This window comes from Suricata suricatta, chromosome 1, assembly GCF_006229205.1.
Source record: "Suricata suricatta isolate VVHF042 chromosome 1, meerkat_22Aug2017_6uvM2_HiC, whole genome shotgun sequence".
NCBI lineage: Eukaryota > Metazoa > Chordata > Mammalia > Carnivora > Herpestidae > Suricata > Suricata suricatta.
In genome coordinates, this window is record NC_043700.1 from 96,791,639 (window position 1) to 96,805,200 (window position 13,562).

Consider the following 13,562-nt stretch of genomic DNA (forward strand, 5'->3'; position numbering starts at 1 on the left):
TTCTTTCTTTCTCTCTCTCCTTCTTTCTTTCTTTCTTTCTTTCTCTCTTTCTTTCTTTCTCTCTCTCTCTTTCTTTCTTTCTTTCTCTCTCTCTCTCTCTCTCTCTCTCTTTCTTTTCTCTTTTTTCTTTTCTTTTCTTTTCTTTTCTTTTCTTTTCTTCTTTCTTTCGTGTTGAGCTTGGTAAATTCTTTATAGATTTTTGGATACTAACCCTTTCTCCAATATGGCATTTGCAAATATCTTCTCTCATTCTGTTGGTTGCCTTTTAGTTGTTGTTTTATTTAATGTTTTGTTTATTTGAGAGAGAGACAGACAGCAACAGTGTGAGCAGGGGAAAGTCAGAAGGAGAGGGAGACACAGAATCCAAAGACAGGCTCCAGGCTCTGAGCCAGCTGTCAGCACACAGCCTGACATGGGGCTTGAACCCACGAACTGTGAGATCATGACCTGAGCCAAAGTTGGATGCTTAACTGACTGAGCCACCCAGCTTCCCCGGTTGCCTTTTAGTTTTGTTGATTGTTTTCTATGCAGAAGCTTCCTATCTTGATGAGGTCCCAATAGTTCATTTTGGTTTTACTTCCCTTGTCTCTGGAGACATGTCTAGTAAGAAGTTGCTCTAGCTGAAGTTAAAGAGGATGCTGTCTGTTTTTTTCCTCTAGGGATTTGATGGTTTCCTGTCTCATATTTAGGTCTTTGATCCATTTTGAATTTATTTTTGTGTATGGCTTAGGAAAGTGGTCGTTTCATTCTTCAGCATGTCGCTGTCCAGTTTTTACAGCACCATTTGCTGTAGAGACCATCTTTTTTCCATTGGATACTTTTTCCTGCTCTGTCCAAGATTAGTTGGCCATTAATTTTTGGGTCCATTTCTGGGTTCTCTATTCTGTTCCATTAAGCTAAGTGTCTGTTTTTGTTCCAGTACCATTCTGTCTTGATTATTACAGCTTTGTAATACGTCTTGAAGTCTGGGATTGTGATGCTTCCAACTTTGGTATTCTTCTTCAGGATTGCTCTGGCTATTCAGGATCTTCTCTGGTTCCATGCAAATTTTAGGATTGTTTGTACTAGCTCTATGAAGAATACTGGTATTATTTTGATTCATATTGCATTGAATGTGTAGATTGCTTTGGGTAGTATTGACATTTTAACAACATTTGTTCTTCCAATTCATAAGCATGGAATGTTTTCCCATTTGTGTGTGTGTGTGTGATCTTCAATTTCTTTTGTAAGCTTTCTATAGTTTTCAGTGTACAGATCTTTTACCCCTTTGGTTGGTTTTATTGCTAGGTATCTTATAGTTTTTATTGCAGTTGATACATGTGACATGTTTACTGACTGCTTTGGCTCAGTCAGCATTGCCCTAGTAATATCCTGCCAGCAGTTTCCAGGCATGGAGGCTCAGAGTTTGATGCAAGTGAGTCCTCTCTCCACTGGAGACTGCTGTGTTGCTTCCTAAAGTCCCATAGTATTGGTGTTGTGGGGGCCGGGGAATGACACCACCCCAGTCTCTTGTCCCTGGACTGGGGATCTTGCATCCCCCACTGTTCAGGCATCCCTCAGAATAATCAGGGCAGTAAGCTCGCAATGTGCCACAACTCTCACATTTCTTCTTTGGTGTGCAGGTGGGATTCAAAACCCAAAGTCTTAAGGACCTAGTACCATTTGGATCTGCTCCCCGCTTCCAGATAGTCTCTCCATACTGTGTGAAGTACACACTGAGAAACAGTCCCATGCCTGCACAGTGTGTGTTATCTATGGTGTAACACAGTTAAAGGCTGCAAAGTTTATAGTCTATGTGCACCTGTCCCTTGCTGATGAAAGGCCTTTGGCTGGAAACTTCAGGGTCTTTCGTCCTTGGAGACAATAAACCCTCTTCCAAAGTATTCCAAAATGGGGACTGTTCTCTCCGACTGTGCCCCAGAGATCCTGACACAACACTGTGCAGTCCAGAGCCAGCTCTGGGAGTGTGTGTGCCACAGCTCCACACACTTTCCAAGCTTCAGAATTTGAGCTCTAAATGCTGTTTGCAAAAAAAAAAAAAAAAAAAAAAAAAAAGAGAAAGGGGACACAGTACTTCTTGCTCCCTAATCTGTGGTCTAGGGAGGTTTTCCTCTTATGCTAACTCAATGCCACACTTTCTCAACCCTTCTCTTTCTCTCCCTTTTGTCTCTCCATAGAAAGCGTTCCCTTCCCTCCCCATAACCACCATTTTTCTCTCCCCCAGTTCACATCCATGCACCTCACACCTGCCATGTTGTCTCCTTCCAACTGCAGAGATCCTTTTGCCAGTCCACAGGCAGAGGTTCCTAGTGATCAGACCTTAACACAACTGTGTTTGAGAGACAAGAAAAGCCCAGGGTCCTCCTGCTTATCTACCGTCTTAACTCTTACTCTCTGATTTTCTTAAATGTTATCTGTGATGAAATGATCCTTGACTTGATTTTCATATGAATTACATGCATTTGGTTTCATTGGATGTTTAAAATATTGTGTGTTTATATTAAGTTTTTTTTCCCTCAATACATTTCTAGGTCAGAGCCCTGAGTGAAACTGCCATTCTGCTTTCATGATTGTTTATAGCTATTTTTAAGGTCCGTTAACTATTGTTATTTTTTGTTTGTTTTGTTTTCACCTTTAACTTCATATGCGATGGAGAAAATGGATTTAAGCAAAAGTATACTACATTTTTATACGTTTACTAATTTTTTGGTTCTTTTAAGATTTTTCTCAACTTTACCTTTTTTTTCTTTCTGGAGGTTTTACATCTCTTTTATAGCATGTTTTAATTATCTTGGTAAATAGGTCATAACATAACAAGATCTTTAGTAAGAATTCCTTAATCCTAATATTCTATTTTTCTAACTCTTGTTTCAGTGTCTTTTTAATCTCTGAAGCACTTTTGCCAAGGTTTCTAGATATTGAAACGGACTCTGTAAGGACTCAAACATATTCCTTTTCTTTCTTTCTTTCTTTTTTTTGTTTAATTATTAGTTGTTTGAGGCACCTGCGTGGCTCAGTTGGTTGTGTCCAACTCTTGATTTCTGCACAAGTCAGAATCCCAAGTTTTTGGGTTTGAGCTGCACATTGCATTATGCACTGAGCACATGGAGCCTGCTTAAGATTCTCTCTCTCTCTCTCTCTCTCTCTCTCTCTCTCTCTCTCTCTCTCTCCCCCGCCCCCCCGCTCCCCCCCAATCTCCCCCTCTCCCCGCCCTTCTCTGCCACTCTCTACAATAAAACAATAAGTTATTTGTAGTTTAAATTAATTTTTACTTGTGGTAAGAACATTTAACAGGAGATCTATCCTGTATCAACAAAATTTTAAACATATAATAGAGTATTATAAACTATATGCCTGAAGTTACAGTAGATATCTAGAAATTAACCATCTTATGTAACTAAAACTTTATACCCCTTGAATAGCAACTCCCTAATTTTCCCTCCTCTAAGCCTCTGGCTACTGTCATCCTACTCTCTGCATCTCTGTTTGATTACTTTATACACCTTATATAAGTGAGATCATGCATCTGTCTTTCTGTGACAGCTTATCTCACCGAGCATAACTGCCCCAGGGATCATCCATGTTGTCACATGGCAGGATTTCCTCCTCTTTCTCCTCCTCTTTTTCTAATGAGGCAAAATTGACATGTAACATTCTTGTTTTTGGTGTAAAACATCACAATTCAACATTTGTATGCACTGTACAGTGACCACCACTAAAAGTCTAGGTACCATCCATCATTATACAATTGACCCCCTCACCCACTGGGCCCACCTCCCACCCCGTCACCTCTAGTAACCACCAATCTGCTCTCTTTGATTTTGTTTTTGTTTTGTTTGCTTATGTTGTTACTTTTAGATTCTGCAGATAGTGAAATCATATGGCATTTGTCTTTCTTCATCTGTCTTGTTTCAGTTAGCATAATACTTTCAAGGTATACCCATGCTGTTGTAAATGGTAAGATTTTATTTTTTATTGATGATGGGATGTATTCCAGTGTGTGTGTGTGTGTGTGTGTGTGTGTGTGTGTGTGTGTATGTATACACATATATATACAGCCATCTCTATCCATTCATCTACATTTGCACAGTTGGATGGTTTGAATTTCTTTCCTATGGTAAATGTTGGCAATGAACATAGAAGTGCATATCTTTTCAAATCAGAATGTTTGTATTCTTCATATAAATATCCAGGTGTGGAATGGCTGGGTTACATGGTAGTTCTGTGCTCAGACAGGTTTTCAATAGTAGCTACACCAATTTACATTCCGACCAGCAATAAAAAAGGATTTCTTTCTCCATATACACTCCACCACTATTTTTTAAAATATATATATATAATAGCCATTCTAGGATCACCTGAATGGCTCAATTAGTTGAATGTTCAACCCTTGATTTGGGCTCAGATTATGATTTTAGACCCATGAGATCGAGTACTGCATCAGCCTCAACGCTCCATGCAGAGCCTGCCTAAGATCCTTCTCTCTCTGTGCCCCTCCCCCCACCTCAAATAATTTTTAAAAAGCCTTTCTCATGGGTATGAGGTGATATCTCATTATGGTTTGGGTTTACATTTCTCTAATAATTAGTGATGTTGAATATCTTTTCCTGTACCTGTTTGCCATCTGTGTATATATCATTTGTATATTTGTAAGTATATTTATGAATATTATTTATAAAAAAATATATATTCATAATTTATTATAAAGTTGGCTAACATACAGTGTATACAGTGTGCTTTTGGTTTTGGGGATAGATTCCCTTATGTAAGTGATGAATCACAACACCCAGTGCTCATCCCAACAATGCTTTCCTCTAATACTCGTTATCCATTTCCCCTGGCCTTCATCATACCCATCAACCATTAGTTTGCTCTCTGTATTTAAAGAGTCTCCTATAGTTTGGGGCGCCTGGGTGGTTCAGTCGGTTAAACCTCCAGCTTCAGCTCAAGTCATGATCTCACATTTGTGGGTTCAAGCCCCACATCTGGCTCTGTACTGACAGCCTGGAACCTACTTTGAATTCTGTATCTCCCTGTCTTCTGCCCCTCCCCCTCTCATGTTCTGTCTCTATCCCCCCAAAATTTAAAAGACATTTAAAAAGTTAAAAAAAAAAAAAGAGTCTCTTATGGTTTGCCTCCCTCTCTCTTTGAAACTATTTCCCCCCCCCCCCCTCCCTTTCCCCCAGGGACTTCTTTTAAGTTTTAATATTAATCCTTTGTCAGATATGTTTTTCAAAAATCTCCTCCCTTTCAGGAAGTTGCCTCTTCATTTTGATGATGGTTTCTTTCTCTGTTCAGAAGCTTTTTAGTTTAATATAATCTCATTTTTTCACTTTTGCTTTTTTCCCCTGGCCCTTGGGGTCCTATCCATGAAACTATCACCATGACAGATGTTAAGGAGCTTACTGCATATTTTTTCTTCTAGGAATTTTATGGTTTCAGGTCTTACATTAAAGTTTTAAACCCATTCTAAGTTTTCATATATGGCATAAGATAGTGGTCTCATTTCATACTTTTCCATGTGGATGTCCGGGTTTATCAGCACTAATTATTCTTTCTCCATCGTATGTTCTTGGCTCCTTTGTCACAAATTATCCATAAATGTGTGGATTTAATTCTAGGCTTCAAATTTTGTTCTATCAATCTGTGTGTCTTTTTAAAATACAAATACATAACTTAAAAATTGCTATAACTTTATAGTGTAGTTTTTAAACCAGAGAACATGATATTTCCAGCTTTGTTCTTCTGTCATAAGATGGTTTTGTTTTGGCTAGTTGGGGTCTTTTGTGGTTTCATGCAAATTTTAGGATTATTCTAGTTCTGTGAAAAATGCCATTGGAATTTTTAAAGGGCTTGGACTGAATCCTTCTATTGTTTCGGGTAGTATAGACTTTTTAACAATATTAATTTTTTAAATCTCTGAGCATGGACTATCTTTCTATTTATTTGTGTCCTCTTTTATTTCTTTCATCAGGTTTTTCTAGTTTTCGGTGTATATGTCTTTTACTTCCTTGGTTAAATTTATTCCTAGATGTTTTACTCTTTTTGATATAATTGTAAATGGGATTGTTTTCTTAATTTATCTTTCTAACAATTCATTATTAGTTTATAGAAATGCAACAGTGTTTTCTATTTTCTATTTTATTTTTTAATATTATTATTTATGAATTTACATCCATGTTAGTTAGCATACGGTGCAATAATGATTTCAGGAGTAGAATCCAGTGATTCATCCCCTACATAGAATACCCTGTGCTCATCCCAACAAGTGACTTCCTTAATGCCCCTTGCCCATTTAGCCCATCCCCCCACCCACAACCCCTCCAGCAACCTTCAGTTTGTTCTCTGCATTTAAGAGTTTCTTATGTTTTGTCTCCCTCCCTGTTTTTACATTCTTTTTGCTTCTTTTTCCTTATGTTCATCTGTTTTGTATCTTAAATTCCTTATCTGAGTGAGGTCATATGATATTTGTCTTTCTCTGACTGACTAGTTTCATTTAACATAATACCCTCTAGTTCCATCCATGTTGTTGCAAAGATTTCATTTTTGATTGCTGAATAATACTCCATTGTGTGTGTGTGTGTGTGTGTGTGTGTGTGTGCGCGTGCGTGTGTGTGTGTGTACCACTTTTCTATTCATTTATCAGTCGATGGACATTCGACTCTTTCCATAATTTGACTATTGTTGCTAGCATTGCTATAAACATTGGGGTGCTTGTGCCTATTTGAACCAGCACACCTGTATCCTTTGGATATTATACTTAGTAGTGCAGTTTCTGGGTCGTAGGGTAGTTCTATTTTTAACTTTCTGGGGAACGTCTGTATTGTTTTTCCAGAGTGGCTCCACAAATTTGCATTCCCGCCAACAGCACAAGAGAGATCTTTCTCTGCATTCTCGCAAACATCTGTTTTTGCCTGAATTGTTGATTCTAGCCATTCTGACTGATGTGAGGTGATATCTTATTGCATATGAGATTAATTTGTATTTCCCTGATAAGTGATGTTGTACATTTTTCATATGTCTACTAGCCATCTGGATGTCTTCTTTAGAGAAGTGTCTGTTCATGTCTTTTGCCCATTTCTTCATTGGATTATTTTTTGGGGTGTGTGTGAGGAGTTTGATACATTCTTCATAGATCTTGGATACTGACCCTTTATCTGATGTCATTTGCAAATATCTCTCCCATTCTGTTGGTTGCCTTTTAGTTTTGCTGTTTCATTCAGTATCCAGAAGACTTTTATCTTGATGAGGACCCTATAGTTCATTGTTTTTGTTTCCTTTGCCTCTAGAGACGTGTTGAGTAAGAAGTTGCTGCAACGAAAGTCAAAAAGATTTTTGTCACTTTCCCCTTTAGGATTTTGATAGCTTTCGGCATTACATTTAAGTCTTTCATCCATTTGAGTTTATTTTTGTATATAGTGTAAGAAAGTCATCCAGGTTCATTACTTCTGCATGTTGCTGTCCAATTTTCCCAACCCCATTGGCTGAAGAGACTCTTTTTCCATTGGATATTCTTTCCTGCTTTGTCAAGGATTAGTCGGCCATACATTTGTAGGTCCATATCTGGGTTGTCTTCTATTCCACTGACATAGTGTCTATTTTTGTGCCAGTACCATACTATCTTGATTACAGCTTTGTAATACATCTTGAAGTCTGGGATTGTGATGCCTCCAGGTTTGATTTTTCTTTTTCAGGATTGCTATTTAGGGTTTTTTTCTGGTTCCATGTAAATTTTAAAATTGTTTATAGTAGCTCTGTGAAAAATGCTTGTGTTATTTTGATAGAGATTGCATTAAATATGCAGATTGCTTTGAGTAGTATTAACATTGACATTTAAACAATATTTGTTCTTCCAATCAATGAGCATGGCATATTTTTTCCTTTTTGTGTGTGTGTCTCTTCAGTTTCTTACATAAGCTTTCTATCATTTTCAGTGTATAGATTTTTCACCTCTTATTTTAGGTTTATTCCTAGGTGTTTTATGGTTTTTGGTTCAATTGTACATAGGATTGATTCCTTGATTTCTCTTTTTGTTCCATTATTGGTGTACAGAAATACAACTGATACTTGTGCATTGGTTTTATATCCTCCGACTTTGAATTCATGGGTGAGTTCTAAAAGTTTTTTGGTGGAATGTTTTGGATTTTCCATATAGAGTATGCTGTACTCTGCAAAGAGTAAAAGTTTGACCTCCTCCTTGTTTATTTGGATGCCTTTTACTCCTTTGTGTTGTCTGATTGCTGAAACTAGGACTTCCAGTACTATGTTGAAAACAGTGCTGAGAGTGGACATCCCTGTCATGTTTCTGACCTTAGGGGAAAAGCTCTCCGTTTTCTCCCATGGAAGAGGATATTAATGGGGGGGGGTCTTTCATATATGGCTTTTATAATCTTGAGGTATGATCTTTCTATCCCTACTTTCTTGAGGGGTTCTTATCAAGATAGGATGCTGTATTTTGTCAAATGCTTCTCTATATTTGTTGATGTGATGTATGACATTGATTGTTTTGCAGATATTGAACCAGTCCTGCATCCCAGGTATAAATGCCACTTGGTTGTGGTGATAAATTCTTTTAATGTATTGTTGGATCCAGTTGGCTAGTATCTAGTTAAGGATTTTTGCATCCACGTTCGTCAGTGAAGTTGAGATAGTACTTTTTTAGTGGGGTTCTCATCTGGTTTTAGAATCAAGGTAATCCTGGATTCACAGAATGAGTTTGGGAGTTTTCATTCCATTTTTTGGAATAGCTTTAAAAGATTAGGAGTTAACTCTTCTTTAAACGTTTAGTAGAATTCCCTTGGAAAGCTATCTGGACCTGGACTCTTGTTTTTTGAGAGATTTCTGATTACTAATTTGATTTCTTTACTGGTTATGGGTCTTTTCAAATTTTCTATTCTTTTTTCAATTTTGGTATGTCTCAATTTTATGTTTCTAGAATTTGTCCATTTCTTCCAGATTGCCCAATTTATTGGCATATAATTGCTGATAATCTCTTATTTATATTTCTGCAGTGTTATGATCTCTCCTCTTTCAATATTGATTTTATTATTTGGGGCGTTTACTCATTCTTTTTGATCAAACTGGCTAAGTATTTATCAATTTTGTTAATCTTTTTAAAGAACTAGGACCTGGTTTCATTGATCGGTTCTACTTTTTTGTTTTTTGTTTTCCTATGGCATTGATTTCTGCTCTAAATTATTTTCCATCTTCAGCTGGGTTTTGGATTTTATTTGCTGTTCTTTTTCTCTTTTAGGTATAAGTTTAAGTTGTGTACCAGATACCTTTCTTTTTATTTCTTTATCTGTGTGTGTGTGTGTGTGTGTGTGTGTGTGTGTGTGTACTATTGAGAGAGATGGCATGAGTGGGAGAGTGGCAGAGAGAGGGAGGGAGACAGACACAGAATCTGAAGCAGGCTTCAGGGATTCGGGGCTCAAACCCACAAACCATGAGATCATGACTGGAGCCAAAGTTGGACACTTAACTGACTGACCCATCCAGGCGCCCCTCTCTTTTTTTTCTTTAAGAAGTCCTGGATTACAATATACTTCCCTATAATGACTGCCTTTGCTGCATCTCAGAGATTTTGGTGTTATCATTTACATTGGCTTCCGTGTTCTATTTAATTTCCTCTTTAACTTCTTGGTTAGCCCATTCATTCTTTAGTAAGATGTTCTTTTATCTCCAAGTATTTGTTGTCTTTCCAAATTTTTTCTTGTGGTTGACTTTGAGTTTAATGGAATTGTGATCTGAAAATATGCATGGTATGATCGCAATCGTTTTGTACTTATTGAGGAGTGATTGACCTGGTATGTGATCTATTCTGGAGAATGTTCCATGTACCCTAGAAAAAATTTGTATTCTAATGCTTTCGGGTGAAATGTTCTGAATATATTAAGTCCATGTTAACTTAAGTCCATCTGGTTCGGTACGTCATTCAAAACATGTTTTCTTCTTGATATTCTGCTTAGATGGTCTGTCCATTGCTGTAAGTGGGGTGTTGAAGTCCACTACTATTATGGTATTATTGTCAATGAGCTTCTTTTTGTGATTTACTGATTTTTACATTTGGGTTCTTTCACATTGGGGGCATAAATGTTCATAGATGTTTAGTCTTCTTGGTAGATTAACACCTTAATTATTGTACAGTCTTTACTTTAAAACCTAAATTGTCTGATATAAGTATGGCTACTCTGGCTTTCTTTTGGCAACCATTAGCATGATAGATGATTCTCTATCCCCCCTTACTTTCAATCTGAAGATATCTGTAGGTCTAAAATGGGTCTCTTAGAAATGGCATATATATGGAACTTGTTTTCTTATCCATTCTGTTACTCTGTGTCTTTTCATTAGAGTGTTTACTCCATTGACATTTAGAGTGACTACTTAAAGATATGAATTTATTGCCATTTTGTTGCCTGTAGAGTTGGAGTTTTGGGTGGCGTGCTCTAGTTCTTTCTAGTCTTTGTTGATTTTGGCCTGTTTCATTTTTGTTTTTGTTTTTCCTCCACTCAAAAAGTCCCCTTTAAAATTTCTTACAGGGCTGGTGTAATGGTCATGAACTCCTTTAATTTTCGTTTGCTTGGGAAACTATCTCTCCTTCTACTTTGATTCACAGTCTTGCTGGATAAAGAATTTTTGGCTGCATATTTTTCCAGTTCAGCACATTAAATATATCTTGTCACTCCTTTCTGGCCTGCAAAGTTTCTGTGGATAGGTCTGCGAACCTGATTTGTCTTCCTTTATAAGTTAAGGACTTTTTTCCTTTGATGTTTTTCATGATTCTTTTTCTGTCTGTGTATATTTTGAATTTGACTATGATATGCCTTGTTGATGGTCAGTTTTTGTTGAATCTAATGGGAGTTCTCTGTGCTTCCTGGATTTTGATGTCTGTGCCTTTCTCCATATTAGGATGGTTTTCTGCTATGATTTGCTCCCAGAAATCTTCTATCCCTTTTTTCTCTCTTTTCATATTCTGGGACCCCTAAGACTGAGTGTTATTCCTTTTGTAATGAGTCACTGAGTTCTCTAATTCTTAGAATTCTCTAGTTCTTATAATTTTTCTGCTTCATTATTCTCCATAATTTTGTCTTCTATATCACTGATTTCCTGCTCTGCTTTGTCCACCCTTGCCACTGTGGCATCAATTCAAGATTAGCTCTCAGTTATAGCATTTTAACTTTCATCCTGAATAGATTTTACTTCTTTTATCTCTGCATAAAAGGAGTCTATGCTTTTTGCAACTCCAGCAACCGTAGCTAATATTCTTATTATTGTTATTTTAAATTCTAATTCAAACATCTTGCTTATATCTGTGTTGAGTCCTTGGCTGTAATTTCTTCCTGTTCTTTCTTTTGGGGTGCATGACTTTGTTTTGTTATTTTTGGAGGAAGAAAAAAATAAAATAAAATTTTTAAATTTAAAAACAGCACAAAAAAATCAAAGAATGCTAGATCCTGTGTGTGTTTTGGTCTGGTTGTTGAAAGAAGCTTGATAGAATAGAGGAAAAAAGGAAACAAATGAAAAAAAATGTATAGATAATCATTTCAAAAAAATTTTAAGTGAATATAATAAAAATGAAGTGATGAAAGTAAAATAGAATTAAATTTTCAAAAAATAAAAAATATAGCAAAAATTAAATCTTTTTTATAAAACCTTTTTTCTCTTTCTATATTCAAGAATAAGAAAAAGAAAAACATTCGATAGATGGATCAATGAACACAATGAAGTACGAATGAATTCCTATCGTTTCCCCTAGAAGTCAAACTAGTAAGCACTTTATAGTGCTTAAACTTTTGTGGTGGTCCTCTAGAGTTTGGTTGGTGCAGTTGGATGGGGCTTAGCGTAACAGCTCTATTCTCCACTAGGTGGCACTGATTAGCTTACTAGGGTGGATCATTGTGGGGTATGCATGCGTGTCTGTACATGTGCAGGAAAGGTGAAAATGGCATCACCCAGCTTCTCAGTCTCTAGCTCTATGCTCTCATGGAGTGGCAACGAAGCACCCCTCCTTTGTCTCCAGCTTCTGTCTACTCCCTGCTTCTACCTTGTCCGTGACCAAGCTGCCATCCTTCCAGGCGGCACCTCCCTCCTGATTTTATCTCAGACTGGCCTGTTTTTCCAAACCCCTCACTTCTGAGGGCCCTGAGACTTGGACCAGCTCTGACCCTCTCAGGAAGGATCTCGCCAAGCAATGGCTGGGTACAGGCTTGCCCTTGGGAAAGTTCGCATAACTACACTGTTGTAGAAGCCCAGAACTGAGGCTGGGTGTCAGCCCATCCAGAAAAAGTTTGCACTACTGTGTAGCAGCAGCGGTTCAGTGATTATGCAAATCACAACACACATCTGGTGCCAGGCTTCACCGGCTCTTATCCTTCTTCCCCACCAGCAAATGTGGCTATTCTCCAGGGCCTGCTGGGACCTTTGCCTGTGGGGAGGCCAAGCGGCCTCTACCACATGTCCTCTCAGCAGGTGAACTGCCTCTCCCTGTGTGGCCTGAGGACCTCTGGGACCTTGCTGTCTGCTCCTGGGGATTCACCCTTCCCACCAGAGCTCTGCGGGGTATCGGGGTATCGAGCTGAGCTGCCGAGGTTCTGACTCCACACTCCCCTGCTTATAGAGTCCTAATGGTATTGAAACCCTCCCCTTTCTCCTTTCTCCCTTTCTTATGCAGTCCCTAATAGGTATTTCCACTCTTTTTCTTTCTCTCCAGCAGCTTTCAGGGTTAGGGCAGGAAAGTGCTTTTCCTCTTTTCTTCCCCTGTCCCTGTCCTCTCTCCACAAGCAAAAACATTGCCCTACCCTCTACAGCTTTTCTCTCCTCCAGTTTACCTCTTTGTGCCACATACCTGCCAAATTGTGGGGCTCAAGTTATGCAGATTGTTGTGTTAATCCTCAGATCAATTTTCTAGGTGTGCCAAATGGTTTGGTGCTGATCTAATTACATTTTAGGGATGAGAGAAGCAGAAAACTTCCATGCTGCTCTGCCATCGTGGTTCCTTCCCAAGACACACATTCTTATTTACTGTTTGGTCTGTGCCACAGCCTTTTCTTTGTTGACTTTTTTTTTTATCTTGCAACTTTACTGAGTTTGTTTGTTAGTCTGAACATTTTTTGGTGGAAATTTTGGGTTTTCTCTATATAGAATCATGCCATCTGCAAATAGTAAGAATTTTACTTCTTCCTTTCTGATTTGGATGCCTTTTTTCCCTAATTGCTTTGGCTAGGATTTCCAATACTATGTTTGAAAGGGAAAGAGAAAGGAAGTCCAAATTGCCTAGGCCCCAAAGAGGAGAAGGCCCTTCTTACCCTTCCGAGGAAGATGACGATCACCCCAAGCAATCGAGAGAAACAGCTCTTGATGCAATCACACGAGGGTTTATTGCCAAACCAGCGCGCTGGGGTTCAACTCGTAACCCACGCAGGGGCAGAGGAGAAGAACCCCCAGCAAACAACAAGCAAGGTTTTTATGGCCATTTTGGGGAGGGGTATAGGAGTAATCTAGGGCGAACCAGAGGCTTTTGGGCGTGTGACAGATACCCCGAAAGTCTTAATCAGGAGGCAGCG